The sequence below is a fragment of the Chelonia mydas genome, chromosome 7 (assembly GCF_015237465.2).
Source record: "Chelonia mydas isolate rCheMyd1 chromosome 7, rCheMyd1.pri.v2, whole genome shotgun sequence".
Classification (NCBI taxonomy): domain Eukaryota; kingdom Metazoa; phylum Chordata; order Testudines; family Cheloniidae; genus Chelonia; species Chelonia mydas.
Genome location: NC_057853.1, coordinates 117,187,555 through 117,214,255, shown reverse-complemented (window position 1 = coordinate 117,214,255; position 26,701 = coordinate 117,187,555). Strand labels below are relative to the sequence as shown.

The 26,701-nt window shown below is 45.3% G+C and overlaps 1 protein-coding gene and 1 long non-coding RNA gene across 2 annotated transcripts in view; both read left to right on the top strand.

Annotated features, from left to right (window-relative positions):
- Window positions 1–26,701, top strand: part of SORCS3 (sortilin related VPS10 domain containing receptor 3) — a 501,281-nt gene that overhangs the window by 13,449 nt on the left and 461,131 nt on the right. The gene's annotated exons all lie outside the window — the stretch shown is intronic.
- Window positions 11,626–26,701, top strand: part of LOC122466622 — a 32,144-nt gene continuing 17,068 nt past the window's right edge. Inside the window, exon 1 of the long non-coding RNA XR_006292278.1 lies at window positions 11,626–11,840. This is a non-coding gene — a long non-coding RNA (uncharacterized LOC122466622). The remainder of the gene's footprint in view (window positions 11,841–26,701) is intronic.

Below are 26,701 nucleotides of genomic sequence, written 5' to 3'. Positions count from 1 at the left end.
TGGGGCTACGGTCTGGGATTGAGGCGGTTTAGCCTCCCCTGCCCTATTATACTCCCCATCTGGACACTCTTATTCTGATTAATTCATGTCACTTTGGAAGGGGTTTAAGTTAACCCCCAAAAGCCACTCTGGCTCTGAAATAAGAGTGTTCACACTTGGCGTTATACCAGTATAACTAGAACAGCTTAACAATACCAGTATAATTATACCAGTTAGACCAGTATAACTTTCCTGTGTAGATAAGTCCATAGTTGTGGAAGAGCTCAGACATTGGGTGCTGAACTTTTGTAACAGTTCTGGCCACGCTTTTACAGTAGGGGCTGCTGAGCTGTTCTGAAACGCTCTCCCGACTGTTTGGTGTGGAGCACTTGATGATCTGTCCCAAAACGTCCACCCAGCCTCCAAAAGATTAAAATAAATACATACAATTAAAAGACCAGCATGGAGCAGGATCCAGTTGACTTGATTGTTTTCAAGGCTGTCTTTTCATCAGCCTTCATTGGACACTCTGCTGCTTTAATCAAGTCACGATAGCTGCCAGTGTCACACTTCCAATTTTCATGTACCATGGATCACTTTGTTCCAGGCCCCAAATTTACTCTGGTCTATCTTAATTTAAGATTGTCCTTGTTCATTCTTGTGTGACAAATGGAGAAACCTGCCTTTTCAGGTGGTGAGAGGGGTGATGTTTTGGTGACTACTAGAAGGTAAGCAGCTTATCAGCAATAAAGTCTCTCTCTGTGTGTGTCTTTTATTTTAAAGATGTGTAGAAATCCATTATAAAATATATGGCTAGTTCTAGGCTATATAATAGTGACTGCTAGTGAGTTAACTTTTACCCCTAGTGATACCCGTGCAGCTGAGAAGAATCTGGTCCTTGTGTCTCTCTGGCTCCTCTATCTTATTTAAATTTTGGCCAATGGGAATACAATATGCAGTTGAACCAAGGAAGATGACAAGAAATGGGGGGGAGGAGAGGGAGTAAAGAGGGTAGAGAAGTGCAAAATAATTTGATTAGCTGGGGTCTGATGCGACAGCCTTGGCTCATGTGAGCCAAAGGCTTGCCTGGGGATGGCCAGTGCGAGCAGGTCTCTGGATAGCATTGGCATTTAGGGCTATAAGTAGAAGGAAATAACTAATTGTAAGCTCTTTGGGGCAGGGCTTGTCATTTCTTTATATGTGTATGCAGTGCTTAACTCAGATCCCTGGTGGGGAACTCTTAAGTGCTACTGAATTACAAATAATCAGAGGCAGTGCTAGCCCATTGGGGGCCCTAAGAGGAATATTTCCCCCACATAATAAGTGAATGAGGGCCCCCTTGAGCTTCTTGGAGCCCTAAGCAATTGTTTAGTATGCTTACGCCTAGCACCAGCTCTGCAAATAATAATCACATGTAACTGTGGAGATTCTTGTTCACGTGCACCGAGTTTGAAGGCAGCACATTACCAGCAACACTGTGCAGTCCCCACTCCCCCCGCACTCTCCCATGGACCAAAGATGAGAGAGATCTGTTAGGATCAGATGGCTGGGATCCTTCCTGTGATGGGTTTCCCCTCACTCTGGGGCATCACCTGATAACGGGGTACCACTGAGCCTGCCTGTTCCACCAGCCTGGGCTCCCTTACACTGTCCTGCTGAGCCAGGCCCTCAAACCTCCTCCAGCACACACCGGTAGGGACACACCCAACTGCAGAAACACACAGACACTGAAGTCAGCTCTGCACGGGAAGACTCAGCTAAGGAGCTACCCAGTACTTGAATGCACACACCCCTCTGGAGTGCAAACCCACAATTGTCTAGTCTTGCACAGAGAACTGTGCAGCATAAGCTCATGAAATTTGCTCCCTCCCTCAATGTGGAGGAAGACCTGCATAGCCTTTTGTCCCCCCGTTATGAATTCAAGAAACTGATTTTAGAGAAAACAAGTTAATTAGCTACAAAAGACAGACTTTAAGTGAATATAAAGGATAGCAAACAATTACCTAGCAAATGAAACAAACACATAAGCTGTCAAGGTTCCTTTCCCACTCTGAAATCTAGGGTACAGATGTGGGGACCTGCATGAAAACCCCCCTAAGCTTATTTTTACCAGCTGAGGTTAAAACTTCCCCAAGGGACAAACTATTTTTGTCCCTGGATTTTATTGCTGCCACCACCAAGCGTCTAACAAAAATAAGAGGGAAAGACCCTGCTTGGAAACTTCTTCCCCCCCCCCCAAAAATCCCCACAAACCCCCTTTCCTTGGGAAGGCTTGATAAAATTCTCACCAATTTGCATAGGTGAACAGACCCAAACCCTTGGATCTTAAGAACAATGAAAAAGCAATCAGGTTCTTAAAAGAAGAATTTTAATTGAAGAAAAAGTAAAAGAATCACCTCTGTAAAATCAGGAAGGGAAATACCTTACAGGGTAATCAGATTCAAAACATAGAGAATCCCTCTAGGCGAAACCTTAAGTTACAAAAAGACACAAACAGGAATCTACATTCCATTCAGCACAACTTATTTTATCAGCCATTTAAACAAAACAGAATCGAATGCATATCTAACTAGATTGCTTACTGACTTTTTACAGGAGTTCTGACCTGCATTCCTGTGCTGGTCCCAGCAAAAAGCAACACAGACGGAGAGAGAGGCTTTGTTTTCTCCCCCCAGCTTTGAAAGTATCTTGTCTCCTCATTGGCCATTTTGGTCAGGTGCCAGTGAGTTTGTCTTAGCTTCTTAACCCTTTACAGGTGAAAGGGTTTTTGCTCTGGCCAGGAGGGATTTAAAGGTGTTTACCCTTCCCTTTATATTTGACATAAGCTAAGCTTAATACACTAAAGAAGTGGTTATAACTAGCAATTTCTCATCCTAAATGTTTTTTTAGGCAGATTGCAGAGGTTCTTGAAGGCAAGCTGCTCTTGCTTGCAGCTTAAAACTCCAGGTATTTTTCACAGTCCAGACATCTTCCCAGCCTGGGCTCAATCCTTCTCCCCATATTTGTCTTTGTTTCTCATAAGTTCCAAGCAGCCATCCTGGGTGGGGATTCAGTGAGGAACGACCGCTCATTATGTCACTTACCTGTCTTAAATAGGTTTTAGATATGGTGGGAATCCTTTGTTTTCCAGTATGGTTCCTCCTCCCTCTTCTCTTCCCCCCTCCCCCACATGGAAAAATACTGGTATTCTATCATAGAGTCCAATACCAGGTGACATATCACATGACCCTGCAGTATCAAAGCAGCCATGAGTCAAAGGCCATGTGTAGCATCCCAGGAAAGTGGGAGATTAGCCTCTTCAAAGACCTGTTGTTCTCCCTAATGGTCTATTGACTTGTTGCCAGCCAGCCAGACTGATTGCATTCGGTCTGGTGGGTGTTCCCCAGGTGCAAACACTTTTGTAATACAGATGTATAGTCAATATTCCTAACTTTAGGTACAAAAATGATATATGCTTACAAATAGGATAACTATTCAGCAAATCATAATCTTTCCAATGATATCTCACATGCCTTATCTTGCATAAAACTTATCATAGTTACGCTATAATCACATTCTAACAATATTTCTATGAAGAATATGGGGTGTAGTGTCACACTTCCCCGCTGGTATTTTCTGTTTCTCTGATATTGGGGTGTGTCTGAGTCTCCACTGGGCAGGATACCAGTCAAGTTTGCTCATTTTCTCCTTGGTGGGCACAGGACAGGTGGCAGTTTCCCTTCCACAAGCTCCTCAGTGGATTGGGAATTCTCATGGAGAGGCCCTGAGGAAGCCGACAGAGATTTCAGGTTAATTATGTATTTAAACATTCTCCCTCCAGGGTGATGCTTGAGCTTGACTTGTGCTGGCTCATTTTCCTTGAGCACTTGGGCTTTGCCAGCTCCTACCAGGGGTGGGGAAGGGACTAGGTAGGAAATGATGAATGCGTCTAATCAAACAAATCCCAACCCCAAATCAAGGTGGCGACAACCACCGGGGAATCTGATGCTCCTTATTCCTAGGTAACATTTCACATCAGTTCCTTGAGCACCTGGAGTTGAATCCCAGCCAGGAGCTGAGGTGGAGGAATGTGACGGTGGGGTCAGCGGTGCTGAAGTCTGGGGCATGCTCCGTTCAGGAGAGCTCTCACATGCAAAGATTGGGCATGGTGGTATTCGGAGAATTCTGTCCTACTTATTTGGATCAATGGAGTTGAACGGGTCATCTGCACCTGCCAGGCTGCATAAATTCCTGCTGGATTAACTGAAGTTTTAGACCACTGGTTAAGTAATTGATCCTACCATGAACTGTAGACAGAGGGGAAACGGATGCCAGCACAGCTGCGTTTCCCTTTAAAGGGATGCTGTCAGGATGAGACTCACAGGCCAGAATCCAGTGTCTCTTGTAATGGTTTTGCCCTGGTGTTGCTCCACTGGGTCCCAATTCACACTGGTGTAAATGGTATCCTAATGACTCACCATATGTAATCTAAATAATTTCACCTCCTTGCCACTAATAGCACCTTAGGTTTGAAAGAGTGACCATATTTTAAAAGCCTTTTTTACTTTGCACTGGTCATGCTATTTAGGTTTTTTTGCATTTCACTGATAATGAGCCTGGGACACTGAAACTAGACCGGTCCGTTTCACTGCCATATTGCATCTACTAGCAGAATGGTACGTGGTTGGGTTCAACTTAAAACTGGAGCAGGTTTTGCTCTCCTCTTCCTTTCAGCCCTGTTCCTCAAAAGTGTCTAATAAACATTTTAAAAAAGTGTTGTCACAGGTCATTTTGCACCTTAGATCTCACACCAAAGACCACACGTGAAGTCAATGCTGTAATAAACCAAGTAAAGGCTTATTAACCAGGAAAAAGAGGAGTTATTTCCAAGGTTAAAACTGATAAACGTACACACCCAAATGAGTTGCAGTCTTATGTTTCAGAGGGTGATAGAGCTTCTGAAATATACTAGCTCTATTCTCCTGCTTCTGTTTAGGAATGTTTGCCTCTTAGAGTCCAAACAACATCGAAGGACCCCAAATCCTTCTGGTCAGGGATTTTTATCCTCTCCTCCCTAGAGTCCAAGGTGATGGGACAAGCCTTTTGCATATAAATTCTTTGTGGGTGAGTGTGGAGAGTAACTGACAAAGTCTGTGTTCCACAATGGCCCATTTGGATTCAATAGCCCTTCCTAATGGGCAGGAGATAACACCTTCTGTAGGCATCTAGCATTTGGTGAAGTTTTAGTCCCCCCCCCCCCCCCCCCCCCAAGGTTTTTGAGTTACATAAATTCAGAACAAACACTTAAGTATTTCCTTTCTAGCATGGGATACAGATATTATAAGCAGGATTAATACATAGAATCATAGGACTGGAAGGGACCTCAAGAGGTCATCTAGTCCAGTCCCCTGCACTCATGGTGCACACATGCTGCATCCTACAAGCATTCCATAGCGTCTAAACACGACCTATTCTTAACACCAATATGTATTTTAACTATACCAACCCACAGGTGAGCTGGACTGCCAGTGTCACATTTATAATATTACCTGTTTCTCCATATTTTTGAAGTACAAATATTGTGCTGCACTCTAAATCCAACTGGATTATGCTGTTCACGGGGCTATAATGTAAGTGAGCGTTGTTTCCGTTTTACCCAGGGGAAAGTGAAGCGTGAATAGGTTTAAGGCCCTGATTCAGCCAAGCATTTAAGGCCACGTTTTAGTCCATTGGCTTTAATGGGGCTTAAGCATGTGCTTAAGTGCTTTATTAGGGGAAATAAATATGTGCTTAAATGCGTTGCAGAACTGAGGTCTAAGCAATTTGTCCCAAGCCACGCAGCCAGTTATTGTCAGAGCTGGGCTTAAACTTCAGAAGTTCCTGGCTCCTAAACCTGTGCTCATCTGAGGCCTGGTCTACACTGGGGGCGTGAATAACGTAGCTGAAGTCTACATACTTAGATCTACTTACCGCAGTGTCTTCACTGCGGTAAGTCGATGGCTGACACTCTCCCGTCAATTCCACCTGCGCCTCTCGCCCTGGTGGAGTACCGGAGTCGACGGGCAAGTGCTTGGCAGTTGATCCATCGCATCTAGACTAGATGCGATAAATCGACCCCCGCTGGCTTGATTGCTGCCCATCGATCCAGCACGTAATGTAGAGTCTGCTGGAGGTTGTCAAACCTTTTATACGTTTCAGAGTAGCAGCCGTGTTAGTCTGTATTCGCAAAAAGAAAAGGAGGACTTGTGGCACCTAAATTTGTTAGTCTCTGAGGTGCCACAAGTCCTCCTTTTCTTTTTGCGAAAACTTTGTATAGTGTCAAGCATAAAATGAGAATGAGATTGTTGTGTGGGACCCCCCCCCCCCGCATCTACAACAGATTAACAGCCCATTGACAGCTACGGCCATTGCTTACGTGGCCACGTCAGATTAGGCAAGCAGCTCATGTATATGTAATTGTGTTTTAATAAGTGGTTTTTATCCCATGGATAAATTGCAACTGTGCTAGGCAGGGTTGCTCTCCATTGCACCTCCCCCCACCCAGGGGTTCTGCTCAGCTAGCTGAAAACAAGCACGGTCAGCCCCAGGTGACCATTCAGCTCTCCAGGCACCATGGTTTGGGAGCCGCTTTGCTGCCCGATGTCTTTTCCTAGTGGGTTGTGTCGAAACCGTTCCTTTGTTAAAGCAAAACCTTAAATGTTGAAAAGCTGCCTCAAAGTCACCGTGTAGGTCAGTGCTCTGTGTGGAGACAGGCAGCGTTTCCTGCTGCACACAGTGCCAGTCAAGGGCCTCCAGACACTCCGAGATTCACAGGGAAGGGTTCTTGGGGATGCCACCTTCGCCCACCAGGTGCCTAATAAGAAATCAGAGTATAATTCCTGGGGTTCTTAAAAAAAAAAAAAAAAAAAAGCAGGCAGATTTTTAAAAAAATCATTCCTTTTAAAAATCATTCATCATGCTGGCCTTGAGTAGAGGCTGTTAACACATATAAACTATTGCTAATGGTGGATTTCTTGGAGCAGGGGATGGGAAAAGTGTTGTCTCAGGATTTCTGTTTAGCACTGTGATGGGGTTGGGACTCACCACTGCAGTGCCCCCTGCTGGCTCATCAGGGAATTAGCTCAGTCCAATGTGGAGTGCCCTCCACTGGTGGTGTCCCATCCATCTCTCGCCCTCCCTTGGCACCTGGACCCACGTTGCTCCCTTCTTGTGGCGTCCTCTTTAAGATACTGCCCTCCAGCAGTGCCCCTTAGTCCTTGCTCACCCCCTTCCGGGGGGGAGAAGGGGGTTTATCAGCAGTCTTTCACTTCACCCAGCCACAGCAGCCACCCACACCCCAAAGTCTAACCCCTTGTGCTAGGGTTCTGGTGCAGTCCACTATTGCCACATCCAGTGGCTGTGTGTATGTGCAAGGGGGGCCTGCCCTCTACTCTGGGTCTACTTTGGCGGCAGCCTTCCTGCCCTCCTTCTCTCCCCTTATCCACCTCTCCTCCCTGGGCCACTTCCCCTTCGCATCGCCTAGGCCCTTCCCTCAGGGCCTGCAGCCTGGCAGATACCAGTCTGGAGTTCCCTTCTGCTTCCCTCGCCTGTCCCTGGTGCTAGTCCCCTCACACAGGAGACAGACCTTCACCCTCTGAAGGCCTGGGAGAGACTCCTGCTCCCTTCCTGGGCAGCCTTTATATAGGGCTGAGCCTGGCCCTGATTGGCTGCCTCTTACTCAGCCTCTGATTGGCTCTCTAGCAGGCCTTCTCTGATTGGCTGCCCATCCGCACAGCCTCTCTGGCCTGCTGAAGCCCCATCTAGTATCGGAGTGGGGCAGCCAGCCCACTACACACCCTCCCCCTTAAGAATGCTCTCGAGGGGCGGGGAGGGAGAAATCCCCTATCGCCCTTGTGCTCCTCGCAGCTGGGCCCTCAGGGAATTTCTTTCCTATCGCAGGCTCTCCACCAACTGGAGCAACCTGCTTCCCTCTTCCACGGTCTTGATCCTCACTGTATACTGCTCCAGTCCTATGTGGGTTTGCTTCTCAGTTTGGGTTTCCACCATGGCCCCCCTGGCACTAGGGTGGGTTCCCTGGTTAAGGTGGGGCCTCTCTGCCCCAGCCGCCTTCTCTCTGGGGACCTTGGCCTGCACTACCCTTTCTGGTGGCTAGTCCCCGACTGAGCCTGTTTTTCTGGCACTCCCTCTTTCTGCCTCAGGGGCCCGTGCCTCCTTATGCGGCCCTTGGTGTGACAGTGGAAGCACTTCTGGTGGCTTCCTGCTGCCACGGCCCTAAGACTGCTTGTTTTCGGCCTAGCCCTTCCCTCAGGGCTAACCCAGGCCCTGTGAGCCCTATCGGGGCACTCCCTCTAAATCTTCTTCCCCTCATAGGATAGTGCGATCAGCACCCTCACGGTTCTATACATGGGGATAATTGTTCTGAAGCACTAAAGTTGCTGATGGTCCAGGGCTTGCCTTGCCAGTTTTTTGGAGTTCGTTCTTCATTATGAAACTGCAGCACCTGTACTATCTCCTCAGTGTTGTCCTCGAAAATTTGCCTAGACAGAACCATAATTTGGTGAAGCCAAGATCCAGGAGCTTGGTTGTGATCTCACTGACACCGGGGTAAATCCGAAATAATTCCTCCAGACAGTGACAATGAAAAGCTGGTGAGATCAGACTCAGACCCTAGGGTCTTTTTCAGGTATGCTAGATGGCTCAGGTAGGCTGGGGACTGAATGAGCTGCTCCCCATCATTCGGTTGCTGGTTGAATCTCAGTGTTTCATAGTAGGTAGAGCTGATTAGAAAACAATTTTCCATCCCACAAAAAACTGAGATTTAAAAAAAAAAAATCAACCTAAAATTGAGCCAAAATACCAACATTTTGAAAGGGTTTTTTTTGGTGAGATGAAATTCAAAACAAAATTCATTCAGAACATTACATTTTAATTTTTGACCCTTCTTTGTTAAACTTTGAATATAAAAATTTGAAATGAAAAGTTGTTTCGAAATGGGAAATCAAAATCCTCTTTCCAGATGTCTTCCACAAAACCGTATCAATTTTGACTACCTTCTGTGTGAAAAATTTTCATTTTGTCAGAATGGCATTTTCCAGTGGAAAACTGTTTAGACAAAATGTTTCCGAACAGCTCTAAAAGTTGGCAAGAGTCAGAAAAAAAGACACTGGTAACTAACCTAGGGTGACCAGATAGCAAGTGTGACCAATCGGGACTGGGAGTGGGTAATAGTTGCCTATATAAGACAAAGCCTCTAATATCGGGACATCTGGTCCCTTTAAATTAACCAGAGTAAACATTACAGTCTACTGAGGTGCCTGTACATCAGAAAACTGTCCCCTGAAAGGGACTTAGCAACCCAAGGAGACAGCAATTGTTTAAACAGCATTCAGAGTTCTGAGAACCAGTGCTTCAGCTGGGCAGTGTCCAGACAGCATGGAAGGCAAAAATGGCTCTTGGGCCTCACTTTATGCTGTCATCAAAACCTGACCTTTGAGGAAAGGTTAAACTGGGCATATTTAGTCTTGAGAAAAGAAACCTGAGGGGGGTGGGCTGGGAACAATCTTCAAACATGTTAAGGGCTGTTTTAGAGATGATAGTGGTCAGTCGTTCTCCATGTCCACTGAAGGTAGGATGAGAAGTTATCCGCTTAATCTGCAGCAAGGGAGAGCTAGGTTAGATATTATGAAAATCCTTTCTAACTATAAGGATAGTTAAAGGTGGGATCAGGTTACCTAGGGAGATGGTGGAATCTCTGTCACTGGAGTTTTTAAAGAACAGATTAGACAAACACCTGCCATGGATGGTTTAGGTTTACTTGGTCCTGCCTCACTGCAGGGGGATGGAGTAAGTAGATGACCTCTTGAGGTCCCTTGCAGCCGTGCATTTCTACGATGGTCTGAGGCTATGATGCAGACTGGTGGTGTCAAGTGGCTTCCTTGGCTCTGAACAGCATCTTGTTTGCTGGGGTTTGACTGCAGCACTGATTGGCTCTGGCTATGCTCATCCTGGCATCTGATCATAGCTGGGCTGGTAGGACACTCCTTTCCCAACCCCAGCCCAACTACCCATCTGCTTGCTTCCCTGAGCAGCAAATCCTGCTCCCGCTACACCTCTGTGAAGGCTGACCAAAGCCCATGGAATTCAATGGGAGTTTCTCCACTGATTTCAATGGGCTTTGATCCTGAATGGATTTAGTATCCTTAGCTACTGAGTGTGAATGAGTTAAAGTGAGTGGAGTGCACAGAGATCCCTGGCTAGAAGGTGCTGTTAAGGTGTGTGTGTCTTATTGTGAATCCCTTTTCATTCTTCTCCTTCCTCTTTAAGTATCCCTACTTTATGCCACTGCTTGTCATCTAGGGCCTGATCCAAAGTCCAGTTAAATCTATGGGAGTCTTTACATTGACTTCCGTGGGTTTTGGATTCAGGCCCATATAGTTCAATTCTAATATGTTCTATTACAGGTATATATTGTAATTTAGGAAGTACACATGCAAATGCAGACTGCACAATAAAACACGTAAGAGAGTACATCACTACATGACTTTGGCTTTGCTCCCAAATGAGTCCGTTATCAAGTCTCACGCTTCAGAGTCTACACTGATCAGTGGGTGGGTGTCAGGAAATATTGTTTTTTCCACTTTTGGTGGTGGTGATGGGGCAGTTGCAATGCATATTTGGCTAGGTACTCGAGCTGGGGGAATGGACAGGGAATCTATTCCTTATCTCTACCATAGACTTCCCTGTGTGACAGCGAATGAGTCCATTCATCACTCGGTGCCTCAGTTTCCTTGTCTGTATAATGGGGATGAAAATGTTTACATACTCTTGTTTCAGGGAACTGAGATCTATGGGGAGAAAGCAATATATAGGGCCTGATGCAGGGCCAAAATTAGCAAAATCATGCAGGCTTGGCGTTAAGTACATGAGTTCTCATTGCCTTCAATGGATCTGTTTAGTCACTTAAAGTTCGGCATGGGCTTAAGTACTAGGCCTGGGCAAAAATTGCCAATTCATTTTTTTACAAGAAATTTTGAAAATTTTTCAGTTTTTATGAAAAGCCAAAACTAAATGTTGAAAAGAACTTGGGTTTTCAGAACCGGTTTTCAGTTTACATTTTTTTTCTGTAAAAATGTTCAGGCTTTGAAAAGTGAAATTTTTAAAAATGTAAACAGACTATTTTTAGCAAAATTCACTTTTTCACTTTGAAATGGGAAAATTTCAATGAAAACAGAATTCTGTAATTTTTTTCCTCAAAGCCATTTTTCACCCCAAAATAAATTTCAGTGAAAAACGGTCAACCAGTTGTGTTAAATAACCTTGTTAAAATGGTGCCGGAAGGTCCTTTGAAATCAGGGGGAGTCCTACCATTGTCTTCAATGGGCATTGGATCACTGTGCAGAGGAGGCTGTGTGGCATAATAGATAGACCACTGGCCTGGGACACAGCAGATTTGGGTTCTATTTCTGTCTTTGTGAGTGGCTTGCTGGGTGACCTAGGGCAAGTCACTTGACTGTCCTATGCCTCAGTTTCTCTATCTGTAAAATGGGGCATCATGGTGCAATTGGCCCACCTGTAAGGTGAGTCAGGGCCCCATCTACACATGATGGGCTTCTTTAAGGAGAATGAGCCCATTTTGGCCCACCTGTAAGTTAACTGCCTAGGCTGCTGTTTGGCAGTTAACTAATTAATGAGCACCTGAGCCCAATAAAATGTTCCCAGATTTCAGGGGAGAATGCTCCTGGAGAGAGGAGGCTTCTCAGGGAAAGAGCCCTTGAAAAACAGAGCAGGAGAACTCCCAAGAAGGACCTCACTGGGGATAGTACGCACACCTTTACCTGGGGATAATGCTTGTTACCTCCTGATAGAAAAACACTCTATAAGAGGTTGGTGTTGATGTTACATCTTGTACTAAGATGCTTTTTCTTTGCCATCCTTCTGTGGTGGATCAGGAGTTGGCCACTGTTGGATGCAGGCAATGCTGTGATCTGTTCTTAGATCCTACATTCCTAATCTTTCCCCAGGTCTGGTCACCGCAGCATAACAAAGTTCTGAATGTCCCTAGCCAGCCGGTGGCTATTCAATCCACAGGGATTCGTGGTCTAATAGCTGCTACCTAAACATTACAGTGAGAACTCAATTTCTGATACAATATTTAAAGTGTAATTTAATCTCAAACCTGGGCAAAGTGCAGGACTGGGGATTTTTTTGGAGGGGGAGTCCTCTCTGGTTGTTTAAAATGAATTAGCTCTGATGAAATATTTAGCCTTTAAACAACAAATTGAATATATGGTGAATTGCATTTTATTTATTAATGGCTTTGCAAGGAGATTTGCGGGGAGCTCTGCAGAAGTGTGTTCTGTTGTGCTATTGCAAAACATAGTAATGACTGTAATATTTTGATGAATTATTAATCGGCGTCGTGCCGGCAGCAGTACATAGGTGACAGATTTCAAAATTGCTTTTTGTTTTGGGAGGGGAACGTGGTGTTCTGTCGGGGGTTTGTTGTGTGGGTGGTTTTTGTTGTTTTGTTTTAAAGCAAGGACAAAATAAGTGCTGGCAACCTGATATTGTTTCTTTCTTTCTTTTTTTTTTTCTTTCACCTGCCTTCTCCCTTCCGCCACCCTCACCCCACCCTAAAAAGGCCTAAGATACAATTAAAAGGGGCTGCTTGCCGCAATGCTATTCCTCTTTCTCTACTGCAGCTAAATCTGATTGCAAAACAAGAATCAGTAATACTCCGAAGGAGCAGTCCGCGTCCCCGTCCCCCCGCACTAGGGTTGCCAACCCTCCCGGAGTGTCCTGGAGTGTAAAGATTGTCCTATGATGAAACCTCCAGGAATACATCCGGCCAAAATTGGCAGCCCTACCCCCCCCACAATCCTCTATCTTCCTTGCTCAGTGGTGAGGCTATTGCTACGTTACCAAGAGGCAGTGTGTAGTGTCTGCCCTGCTGTGTGTGCGTTCCAGTCTGTGACGCGGTAGTGCAATGGTACAGCATAGGCAAGCAGAGACTACAGCTAATTAAACAAAACGCTGATTGTTTTGTTGTTAGCTTGTACTCCTGTGGCTGATCTTCACCTGTGGCTTTCTCTCATCAAAAGAGATTTGGGGCTTTCTGGGAGAAGGACTGTCTTTTTACGACTTTTTTGACCAGTGTGAAACCTAATGGGAACCTGACCCTTGATTGGGAACCCTTGGTTGCTACTGGGAGCAGAAGTCCCATCACTCGGGTCATTTAGAGATAGGCACCAGCTATATTGTAGGGAACAATTCTGAGAAAGGGCAAGGTTGCCTTCATTCTATGAGCTGGAACTTGGATGTAAACTGGAGAGGGTTCAGAGAAGAGCCACAAGAATGATTAAAGGATTAGACAACCTGTCTCAGAGTGATAGACTCGGGAAGCTCAATCTGTTGACAAAGAAGAGGTCAATGACTTGGTTACAGTCTACTAGTATCTACATGGAGGATAAATATTTAATAATGCACTCCTCAATCTAGCAGAGAGAGGTAGAACACTGGCCAATGGCTGGAAGTTGAAGCTAGACTAATTTAGCCTGGATTAACAGCAAGAGTAATTAACCAGTGGAACAATTTACTGAGGATTGTGGTGGATTGTGCATCGCTGACAACTTCTCAACCTAGATTGGTTGTTTACAAGATCTTCTCTAGGAATTACTTTGGGGAAGTTCTTTGGCCTGTGTTATACAGGAGGTCAGACCCGATGATCACGATGGTGCCTTCTGGCCTGGGAATCTCAGAATCTGATTCTGACACTATTACTCACCATGGAAGTACCTTATTCTGAGAGGTCTGACTGAATTTGATGGGGCCACTTGTGGAGTAAGGTGCTATTCACCATAAGCAAAAGGTATCAGAATCTGGCCCTCTGATTCCAGTATTAAAACTGAGTCACATCCAAAAACATGGTCCCTGCCCATGGGGCTTACAACAGCACTGCCTCCTCCTCCCCTCCCGTTCACGGCTGCATGATGTAGGTGTGTAAGTTTTGGGGAAAGGAAGATGTGTTGTGGTGATGTGCCTCACTTTTTAGCAGGAAAGAAGTGATAAGAGGGATGCAGTGGCTTTAAAAGGCAGCTGAGACCTCAAAACACTGTAAAGCACTGGGGGCTCAAGATGGGCCAACTCTCTTGCTCTGATTTACACTGGTGAAAATGAATGACTCCATTGATCTTAGCGGGATTTCACAGGGGCAGCTGGGAGAGTTTGGCCCTACATCCTATCTTTTCCAGCAGCAACTCTCATTTCCAGGTTTTTTCCTAGTCCAGACTCCCCCAGCACAGGAGGGAAGGACGAGATGACTTCTTGAGGTCCCTTCCCTACATTTCTACAATTGTATCTACATAAATGGGATCTTTGTTTCTTAGGATTTAAGACCTAGCACAGCTCGTTCTGTGCTAGGTCACCTGAGTCCACTAGAGACCCAACATTGCTAGCCTGAGTGGGAAAGATGCTCAGACACTACTGAGACTAGTGCCGGAGCAAAACCGTAAAGTGGGGCGAGGCCTCATGGTATGATGGCATCTCAATGAATTGCCCTGCGGTGTTCCGTGCAGTGGGTGGATGACCTGGCAGGGAGCATGAGCAATGAGCTAGGGCAGAGCGTGCCCTATGGAGTGGAATTTTCTCCTTGGGCCTGTCCCTAAAGGCAGCGGGAGTTGTAGTGGGTTTCACGTCATATCTCCAGATCAGTCCCTTAGTTCCAAATTATGTTCCCTCCCCCCCGCTGTCTTCCATGACTGTGGTTGGTCCCAACCCACAGGAACCAGCGGGGTTCTGCTGTACACTGGGGGGGAAGATCCCTTGTGCCTGGTGCATCTCAGCTCTTGGTGGAGCAGTGGGGTGCAGCTCTAGGGAGGGTGGTACAGGCAGCGGGTGTGGCTGGAGGCAGGTACTTGGGCCATAAGGTTTACTCCAGTCCTAAGGGTTAGATGCCGTGGTGAGGGTTGCCAGGGGAAACCCAGACAGGTTGGAGCAGCAGCTATGGAGAAGCTTAGTTAGCTCCAGCTCTGTGGACCAGGAGGGAGGGTAACTCACTGCTTTGCTTTTGCCCAGCTCCCCAGAGCCTTGCTGAGTTAATGTGACTGTGCTCAGTGAAGAACAGAGCCGCCCACCTGCTCTGTGGTGTTTCCCTCCTGGAGCCTGTTGCACCTGTGCTCTGTAGCCTGCACTAGCTTCCAGCTGGTCCCCTAGGGTTCAATCCTAGGGGCTGGATTTGTGGGGCATTAGTTGGTGTAGATCCTGGTAACTTTGGAGGCTGCCAGTTTCTTTGTGCCCCATTCTGGTGACTGAGATCAGCTGGGCTTTTTTGGGGGGGCAAGGGGGGGTGATGTGTCTGGTTTTGCTTTCTATTCATTCATTAATGTGCACTTACGTTGTACCTGAATACGCTCGATGATTGTAACGAAACACCAGCCACATAAATAATAAAAGCTGCTGCAGCAGGTAGAGATTGTCAGCCAAATTCTGACAGGCACATCCTGTTCTTGTCCCCTGGAAACCCAGGCTACAAGCCCTATGTGAGAGAGGTGCTGCTGTGGGGGAAATCTCGAGACGAGGGTGGGGTTGTGTCCGAGTTCTGAGCCAGACCCGCAGTGCAGATTGTCTCTGCTTCTGGCTGGGGGCTGTGCATAGGTCGGGGAGGATGCCAGCTCACAGAAATGCTACTTTTGCAGCTGGTGGGTATGCCCATCAGGAGGTGGTTCTGACACTTTCCCTACACAGGAGTAAGGAAAATAATGATATTTTAAAACCAATTAAAACGTGACCCTCAAAATTGCATGCTACAGTATCCTATGGACTCAGTCAAGACCCTGTGATTTTTGTTAATTCTAAATAATTCTGTGGAGCTGTCCATCGAGCCTCACCACAGTGCTCGGAGCTAGGTTGGTGGTATCTCCCTCCCATTTTACAGAAGAGGAAACTGAGGCACGAGGGACTCTGCACCTACGTTTTCAAAAGTAGCCAGTGATTTGGGAAGCTACAGGTTTTGGGTGCCCAACTTGAGCTAATTCTCCTGAGCCCCCATGGCTCTCATTGCCTTTAGCTGGAATTGTGGGGCCCTAAGTGTCTAAAGTTGGGCACCTTAATAAATGAGTCACCCAAAGTCAGTGGCCACTTTTGGCCTCGGTAGCTTGTCCAGGAAGCCTGGGCAGAGTGGGAGCTAGAACCTGCAATCTCATGGGGACATCATCTTGGTCACCTGACCAGGGTTTTGGAATGCCCCAAGGGCCTGTCCCTAGAGAATCCATCTCAAATTGTACATGGAGCCCCACACATACTGGGATGGGACTTTAGGCACTTAGGCGGGACTAGGAAAATGCTCATGCAGTGCATATGTGAGATCAGTAAAGCTCAGCTTCTTCTCTTGCTGTCTAGTCTCAGAGCCTTCTAAGGAGTTCGCTAGGGCACATGAGAACCAGCTCTCCTGATGCCCAGGTCTGCACCCTCCCAACAAGCCCACGCATGTGAATGGCTAATGCAGAGATAAAGCAACACTAAGGAAAATATCTTTTGATTCCAGTGGTTCCTTCCCCCCAACCCTTTCAAATGAAGTAGTAAGCTTATGAGAAGCCCCCTAATTCTTGATTTGTCGTCTCAGTACAGGATGGTGGCAGTGGGTGAGCTATCGACTCTCCCCTCAGTCATCTAATGACATTGCTCTGGAGCCCCCAATTAATGCACTTGTCCAATTACCCCCTTGCTTTCTGGTAGGCCTTCTGTGGGTTGCCAGGCAACTGGGAAAGGATTGCTAGGTGGGCATATTTGTTATTAGCAACCACTGTTTTCTTTCTTCTGCCTTCTCCTTTCCTGCTTTAGTTAATTTTACAATTAAGATGATCAACCCAAAGTCCAAAGAGTCTCTTCTGTTGTTTTTTTTTTTCCCTGGTGTTTGAGATGGGCACTAGGATGCAGGAAATGTTTGGATGCACACCCATGCTGCCTGATAAATTAAGAGCCCTATAAGGATGACTGAGTAGGAAGGAAAAACCATCATCGGAGTGTCTTGGACAAGGGCTAAAAATCTCTAACCAGGCTTCTAGTGGAGGAGCCTAAGTAATAAAATGGAGGAACTAGAGATACTGGTGCAGGAAGTGAAACCAGATATTATAGGGATAACAGAAACATAGTGGAATAAGAACAGGAGGACTTGTGGCACCTTAGAGACTAACAAATTTATTAGAGCATAAGCTTTCGTGGGCTATGGCCCACTTCATCGGATGCATAGAATGGAACATGTAGTAAGTGTGTGTGTGTATATATATAAAGTTGGAAGTTACCATACAAACTGTGAGAGGCTGCAATTTTGCAGCAAAAAAGCTTCAAAAACAGACTCCAATGAGAAACTGCTGAGCTTGAATTAATATGCAAACTGGATACCATTAACTTGGGTTTGAATAGAGACTGGGAGTGGCTGGGTCATTACACATTGAATCTATTTCACCATGTTAAGTATCCTCACACCTTCTTGTCAACTGTCCAAATGGGCCATCTTGATTATCACTACAAAAGTTTTTTTTTTTTTTTTTCTCCTGCTGATAATAGCTCATCTTAACTAATTAGCCTCTCACAGTCTGTAGGGTAACTTCCAACTTATCTGTATGTGTGTATCTCTCTCTCTCTCACTATATGTTCCATTCTATGTATCCGATGAAGTGAGCTGTAGCTCATGAAAACTTATGCTCTAATAAATTGGTTAGTCTCTAAGGTGCCACAAGTCCTCCTGTTCTTTTTGTGGATACAGACTAACACGGCTGCTACTCTGAAACCTGTTATTATAGTAGTCATGACTGGAGTACGGGTAATGAAGGGTATGTGCTGTTTAGGAAAGACAGAAATAACCGCAAACGTAGTGGAGTAGCATTGTATATTAATGATGAGGCAGAGTGTAAAGAAATAAGAAGTGATGGAATGGATAAGACAGAGTCTATCTGGGCAAAAATCACATTGGGGAAGAAAACTACTAGAGCCTGCCCTGGGATAGTGCTTGGGGTGTGCTATAGACCGCGAGGATCCGATGTGGATATGGATAGAGACCTCTTTAATGTTTTTAAAGAAGTAAATACTAATGGGAATTCTGTGATCATGGGAGACTTTAACTTCCCAGATATAGACTGAAGGACAAGTGCTAGTACTAATAATAGGGCGCAGATTTTCCTGGATACAATAGGTGATGGATTCCTTCACCAAGTAGTTGCTGAACCGACAAGAGGAGATGCCATTTTAAATTTGGTTTTGGTGAGCAGTGAGGACTTCATAGAAGAAATGATTGTAGGGGACAACCTTGGTTCGAGCGATCATGAGCTAATTCAGTTCAAACTAAATGGAAGGATAAACAAAAATAGATCTGTGACTAGGGGTTTTTGATTTCAAAAAGGCTAACTTTAAAAAAAATTAGGAAATTAGTTAGGGAAGTGGATTGGATTGAAAAACTTGTGGATCTAAAGGCGGAGGAGGCCTGGAATTACTTCAAGTCAAAGTTGCAGAAGCTATCAGAAGCCTGCATCCCAAGAAAGGGGAAAAAATTCATAGGCAGGAGTTGTAGACCAAGCTGGATGAGCAAGCATCTCAGAGAGGTGATTAAGAAAAAGCAGAAAGTCTACAAGGAGTAGAAGATGGGAGGGATTAGCAAGGAAAGCTACCTTACTGAGGTCAGAACATGTAGGGATAAAGTGAGAGAGGCCAAAAGCCATGTAGAGTTGGACCTTGCAAAGGGCATTAAAAGCAATAGTAAAAAGTTCTATAGCCATATAAATAAGAAGAAAACAAAGAAAGAAGAAGTGGGACCACTTTAATACTGAAGATGGAGTGGAGGTGAAGGATAATCTAGGCATGGCCCAATATCTAAACAAATACTTTGCCTCAGTCTTTAATGAGGACCTTAGGGATAATGGTAGAACAACAAATGGGAATGAGGATATGGAGGTAGATATTACCACACTCAAGGTAGAAGCCAAACTTGAACAGCTTAATGGGACTAAATCAGGGGGCCCGTATAATCTTCATCCAAGAATATTCAAGGAACTGGCACATGAAATTGCAAGCCCATTAGCAAGAATTTTTAACGAATCAGGGGTTATACCGTATGACTGGAGAATTGCAAACATAGTTCCTATTTTTAAGACTGGAAAAGAAAGTGATCCGGGTAACTACAGGCCTGTTAGTTTGACATCTGTAGTATGCAAGGTCTTGGAAAAATTTTTGAAGGAGAAAGTAGTTAAGGACATCGAGGTCAATGGTAATTGGGACAAAATACAACATGGCTATACAAAAGGTAGATCGTGTCAAACCAACCTGATCTCCTTCTTTGAGAAGGTAACAGATTTTTTTTAGACAAAGGGAATGCAGTAGATCTAATTTGCCTCGATTTCAGTAAGGCATTTGATACGGTTCTACATGGAGAATTATTAGCTAAATTGGAAAAGATGGGGCTTAATATGAAAATTGAAAGATGGATAAGGAACTGGTTAAAGGGGAGACTACAACGGGTCACACTGAAAGGTGAACTGTCAGGCTGGAAGGAGGCTACTAGTGGAGTTCCTCAGGGATCAGTTTTGGGACCAATCTTATTTAATCTTTTTATTACTGACCTTGGCACAAAAAGCGGGAATGTGCGAATAAAGTTTGCAGATGACACAAAGCTGGGAGGTATTGCCAATACAGAGAAGGACCGGGATATCATACAGGAAGATCTGGATGACCTTGTAAACTGGAGTAATAGTAATAGGATGAAATTTAATAGTGAAAAGTGCAAGGTCATGCATTTAGGGATTAATAACAAGAATTTCTGTTATAAACTGGGAACGCATTACTTGGAAGTAACAGAGGAGGAGAAGGACCTCGAAGTACTGGTCGATCACAGGATGACTATGAGCCACCAATGTGATATGGCCGTCAAAAAAGCGAATGCGGTCTTGGGATGCATCAGGCGAGGTATTTCCAGTAGAGATAAGGAGGTTTTAGTACCATTATGCAAGGCACTGGTGAGACCTCATCTGGAATATTGTGTGCAGTTCTGGTCTCCCATGTTTAAGAAGGATGAATTCAAACCGGAACAGGTACAGAGAAGGGCTACTAGGATGATCCGAGGAATGGAAAACCTGTCTTATGAAAGGAGACTCAATGAGCTTGGCATGTTTAGCCTAACCAAAAGAAGGCTGAGAGGACATATGATTGCTATCTATAAATATATCAGAGGGATAAATACCATGGAGGGAGAAGAATTATTTAAGCTCCGTACCAATGTGGACACAAGAACAAATGGATATAAATTGGCCATCAGGAAGTTTAGACTTGAAATTAGACACAGGTTTCTAACCATCAGAGGAGTGAAGTTCTGGAACAGCCTTCCAAGGGAAGCAGTGGGGGCAAATGACATATCTGGCTTCAAGACAAAGCTTGATAAGTTTATGGAGGAGATGATATGATGGGATAGCCTAATTTTGGCAATTAATTGATCTTCAACTACTAGCCGTAGATATGCCCAATGGCCTGTGATGGGATGTTAGATGGGGTGGGATCTGAGTTACTACAGAGAATTCTTTCCTGGGTGTCTGGCTGGTGAGTCTTGCCCACATGCTCAGGGTTCAGCTGATCGCCATATTTGGGGTCGGGAAGGAATTTTCCCCCAGGGCAGATTGACAGAGGCCCTGGGGGACTTTTGCCTTCCTCTGCAGCGTGGGGCACGGGTCACTTGCTGGAGGATTCTCTGCACCTTGAAGTCTTTAAACCACGATTTGAGGACTTCACTAGCTCAGACATAGGTGAGAGGCTTGTTACAGGAGTTGGTGGGTGAGATTCCCTGGCCTGCGTTGTGCAGGAGGTCAGACTAGATCATAATGGTCCCTTCTGACCTTAAAGTCTATGATTCTATGATCTCAGAATGGGAAGGATTTAAGGGTGACCCAACTGGGAGCGAATGCATTAGGGACATTCCCCCCAAAATCAGTTGCAATCACAAAGCCATCTAGATAACAGGGTGAGTGGGCCTCATTCTGATCCCATGGACTCTAGATGTAAATCAGGAGTAACTTTGTTGAAAGCAATGGAGTTACCCTAGCATCACCCCAGTGTAAGTGAGGACAGAACTGGATCTTTGCAGGTGTAAATAAATCCTAGGAAAGAAGAATGATCGCTCATTCCTTTCCTTTCCCTTCATTTCAGGCTTGAAAAAGGAAAGCAATAACCTCCCTTCTCCTGACCTTTTGGCGCATAGATCCTAAACTGGTATGGAGCCGGTTTTATACTAGCTTTGGAACTGAGCGTTCCAAATATCTGTACCCAGCTATAGCAATAATAATTATAGTAAAGCTACAGTTGAAACCTGTTCAGGTGGGAATGACTCCTCAGTCTTCCTCCTTCTCCTGCAGATAACCCCTTATTCCATGTAATCTGGATGAAAAGAAATCCTTTGCCCGATTCTCCTCATTAAACCCAAACTATCTTGTCCTCTGTCCAAAATTCAGCAGGAAATAGAGCTGATCTACAGAGACTAAGGTTTGACAGCCTGGAAAAGGAGGCTTAAAAGGGTATAGTTTGCTGTGCCAGCCCCAAGATGTGCCTTGCTATATGTATGTCCCATACATTGTGCTGGAAAGATGAAATTGCATTCTCAGAGCACTGTACAAGCATTCATTTATTCAGCCCCTCTGGGAGGGCATTGTATTGACCCTGCCATGCTCTATGGAATCACAGGTCTTCTGAAACAGGAGGCACTTGTAAAGAAACACAGCTACAGACACGAACAATGAGGCTTCTACATAGCTTGAGTTCTGGCTCACTCTAGTTTGTTTACCAGGGGCCAGGCTCTGGAACTGTGGACAGCATACAGAGACATCTAGTGGCTAAATAACGCATTGCAATTAAGCACATTATTACAGTCCCCATTTGTAGGTGGGGAAGCTGTGACAAAGGTTAAGGCCAACATTTTCAAATCTGGGTGCCTAAAGTTAGCTTAACTAGGAGCTGCAGCTCCTAATTACTGTAGTGGGAGTTTTGCCTGAGCAAAGCCTGTTGTCCTATGTTAGGTTTATGTATGCAGGAGCATTCCCCTTCCTGAGGAGCCTGCGCATGAGTTGTCTTAGTCAAACAATAACATCTTCATCCAGTTCTGGAGATGCCACAGCTTATTGCATTGGTGATGCTGGAGAGACTAAATTGTGGTGTCACTGGGAAACTGAGGCAGGCCAGAGAAGAGCGTGTGATGATGAGCCCTGAATCAGGACTTTCCCAAAGGCTTCCTACCCTACAGCTTTCAAGAGACCCAATTTCCAGAGTCTGAACCTGCAACCTCTTGTGCTTAACAATGAGAATCCAGGTATGCGTTTTCCCAACCAGCAAATGGCCCTCTGCTTGCTCTTTCATACGGGCTATGTGTTGCATTCAATTTCATCCCAAATTGCTACATTTTCTGAGCCCATCCGATGAAGTGAGCTGTAGCTCACGAAAACTTATGCTTAAATTGGTTAGTCTCTAAGGTGCTACTAGTACTCCTTTTCTTTTTGTGAATACAGACTAACACGGCTGCTACTCTGAAACCTGTCATTGGGCTCCCAGACGCTCTCATCATTTCTGAGCCACAGGCCCAGTGAGAAATTGATACCGTGTTTGTCTGTCTGACACGTGACCTGCATATAGTCCTCAGGAGCATTAGTTGGCTTCCTTAGCTTGGGAAGTATACAGATTTCAGGAGCACTCTGGGGCAACCCCAGAGCCTGTTGGGGATGGCAGGGTTGGTGAGAGTGCAGTTTGTTATTGCAGGCTTGTTACTTTGTGACTCTTTCCATATGAATTCAGAGGCTGAGGTTATTCCAGGCCTGTCTTCCTCACTAGTTCATTAGTTAGCACCTTCCACCTGGGACAGATTTCTGAGTTGCAGTGAATCCTAGCAGGCCCCCAGGGAATGCAGCTGGAGTTACTTTCACTTCATGGGAATGAAGCACCTTAATATCTCACCCCCCCCACCCCCCAGCAGCTTGAAGGAGATGTGCTAATGATAAATGGAGTCTGCAAGAAGGGAGCCTGAATCCCAAATGCATCGAGATTAAAGTTCACGCTCTCGTGTGTGTGTGTGTGTGTGGTGTGTGTGTTTGTGTAAAATCCTGGCTACTATACGCAGACCACAGCTGTTGATAGGGTTTGAACTGGCAGCCTTCAGCACAAAACACACAGCTCCTTACCCAAAAGAGCAGCTCCACTAACTGTTAATTAGCAGTAGGCTGTGGTAGTCAGTGGGATCAACCCTGAGAGGGAGACATGATCACAAGTGCTATGTCAGGGTACTACTTTGGCAGCCTTGCTACCACGAAACGAAATGAACAATTAGGGCTGTGGAGAAATGGGGAATGTTTTCGATGAAATTTCATGGAAAAAATATTTCCAGCTTCCTTCAGAGCTCTCTGGTTTCTCCAGAATTGTGCTTTTCACAGACAGGTGAGGGACATTTCATGGTGCAAAGTGATCTGTGCCACCACAGAATTTTGAGTTTCAATAAAGCCCGGGAGTCCCCTCAAACAAGGCGAAGCTTTGAAGAAACGGGTCGTGGTTTTGAGTGAACCTGGGCCAGTCTGAGGAAATTAAAATGAAGTGTAGAAATCTCCATCTTTGAGGCTTTGGGATTTCATTACACATATTTTGCACAGCCCTGCTGGCTGTGCCCCTAAACCACAGTGATGGGCACAGGATAAGAACCTAGACACTGCCATTGCACAAGTCTGAGTGATGATTTTCTATGGCTTTTGGAAAATAAAGGATCATGAAACAGCATGGTATTTCTTTTCTAAGTGAGTGATTCCACAGCTTCTGGTGTAGCGGCTTCTGTGCAAATGGTCCCGCACAACTGGGAACCATAAACTTATTTATTTATTTTATTTTTATTCTCTGTGATGAAAATCCCACCTATGTTTTACTTGCCTCCTGGGAAAGTGTAATGCTCACGATGCTACTGTAAATCTGGAGTAACCCCACTGGTATCAACTGTATTGCTCCTGATTTACACAGGTGTCACTGAGAACTGTGGGTGTGCGGGACAGCAGGGTGCTAGGCCTCGCCAAAGCAATGGAACTGGCTGGAAATTCTTGCTTGACATTTTGAGATGTGCCTGTCTCCACTCCCAGGTGGAGCAAGGGGGAGGGAAGAACAGTTTGGAATGAGAACTGTTCCATTGAAGAAAATGGCTTGAAGAAAATCCAATCTTTTATTTAACCCTTAAGTCTCAGCTTAGACAGCCCCTCTCTTGTAGTGAAAACACAAAGGGAAAACGGCTCATCTCCTCTGGGATGAGCTGCTGAGGGGAATCGTGAATGGTTCGGAAATGCAGTTTGTGTCAGCTTACCGTCCACTTCTCTTCCTCTGCCTGCGGGACGGGTTCCAGTCAAGGGGAACAAGGCTGTTTGGAAGCTGCAGCTGGAGGTGAGGGGAGCAGACGGCAAAGGATCCAAATGCAGCAGATTGCAAAGGCCCCAGTTTACTTAAAGGGTTGATGGGAATAAACTCCAGCTATCATTCCACCTGCTAGATACTGTGTAGTCTTTTCTGGGGCTGGTGCAGCTGCTGCCACCTGGGGACTCATGGTGTCAGTCTGTTTCAAAGGAGGATTTCTGAGGGATGGTGGGATTAGTCATTTGCCTCTAGGTTGCTGGTTCAAATCCAGCTGCAGGGGCTACATAGTTCCCTTAAGTTTTTTGTTGTTCCTTCTTAGAGACCCAGCTAGTGTGCCTCAGAGCCTCTAATTGTATGAAGGGCTTCAGTCGGCCCTCTTCTCACCCCCATGACCAAGTATCCACTGCCCGTAGTGCATGGCAGGAGAGTGTTGTGACCAAACTGGAAGGATGGTATAGTGGCTAGGGAGTTAGCTTGGCTGTTAGGAGAACTGGGTTTAATTCCTTGCTCTGCCACATACTCCTTCTGTGAACTTGAGCTAGTCACTTAGCTTCTCTGTGCCTCAGTTCCTCATGGGAATAATTCTTCCATGCCTCACAGGTCGACAAAAGATATTGAGGCCTTCACATATAAGGGTAATTGGGGTGCATGGAGAAATACACCAGAAAATGGACAGATGGAGGGGAAAGAGTGCAAATCCAACTTGGATGCAGAGCTAAGAGCTCTTGGATAAACCATGTTAGAACTGGGCAAAGTTTTTTGTTTCCCCCCCGCCCCCATTTCCCCTCTGGATCTTTTTAAAGTGGAAAAATGTGGATTTGCATTTTGTGAATTCCTATCTGTTCTGCCAAATTTCTTTGTCTGAAAGAAACCTAAAAAAAATTCTGGCACTTTCAAAATGAACTGCTTTGATTTTTTTTTTTCGGTTCAAGGCATCTTTGTTTCAAAATTTAAAAAAAAAAAAAGATGGTCAAAACTGAAATGAAGTTTTTTGATTTTTCTCAAAACATTTTTTTGACCCAAAATGATTTTATTTAACTTTTGATTTGCCAAAAAGTTTCGGTTTTGGTTCAACTGGATATGAATTTTTTCCATTTTTTTTTTTAAACTCCCAGTGAATTGAAAAATCCATTATTGGCACAGCTGTAGGACATTACCTGTTCCTTAGCTATGGTCATTAGGGGCTTATGGGAAGTGGAGTCTGGCTCCTTTGCTGAGCCCCCTTCTGAAAGCCAGCCTGTCTGTTGCATGATACCTGAGTTCTGGCACAGCCCCTGTGCTTTCGACCATTTGCAAAGGAACAGTAATTGCAGGTTGCTTTGTAAAACTGAAATTGAAGGAGTAGGTGGTGCTTGCTCACTGGCTACCCAGCTGCACTCAAGTTGTGGAGAGGATACCGGGCTGTTTGTCCTGGGAGAAATGGCTTTCGTAGCCAACTGGAGAATACAGCAACGGTGTGTGGGTTTTTCCAGCAGAGTGCAAGGAGCAGCATTGCAGAATGGGGTGTCTGAATCCTTTTTGTAGAGGACTTTATCTGCCTCTAGCCAACAGGGAGTACTGGATGAATGGGCAGCATGCTGCACTCCTAGGGTTGAAAAAGATGCATCAAGGAACACGATACAGCAGCAGTTGGACGGTTGTGACCCTGTATGTTTGTACAGCACCTGACACAATAGGGGCACAACCTTGGTTTTGGGGCTTCTAGGCGCAACGGCAATATAAACAATGATGACGAGTATTTATCATTCCCTCTCCCCTTTGTGAATTGGAGCCACTCATCTGCTGAAGGGGCTGGTGTTTTCACTGTTCTTTTATCTGTCTCTCTGACCTGTCTAATGGACATCTCTAAAGCAAGCATTACCACAGAGCCTGGGAGCTTGCTTTGCTTTCCTATCAATAACAAATGAATCCTGAAATTAATACTCTAGTTCCTACTCCGAGGTATCCCTGTCGGCTTGGAGCTGGCTAGAGGGACCACCTAAGAAAGGACCTTTGAATTTAACCCATTAACTCCACATGGGTTGTGGGACTGAGGAACTGAAATGAAGTGACTTGCCCAAGGTCACACAGCAAGTCTGTGGCAGAGTGGAGTTCTCCTGATTGCCAGCCCTATGCTCTAACCTGTGATTATTTTGTAGAAGGTTCCATTCTGGGGCTGAGGGGAGGGCCTTATAAATACAGTGATCATCATATTAACTATTTATGAAAAGCAAGATGGACCTTGCTATTCAGGTAAGTGCAGTGCTCAGGATCTGAAAGCTACTCCCCCACCCAGTCTGGCTTCAGGCACAGGCATCCTTGCCTTCCTATCTGGGAACTCTTGGGAAGGTGGTGTATTAAGGTTGAG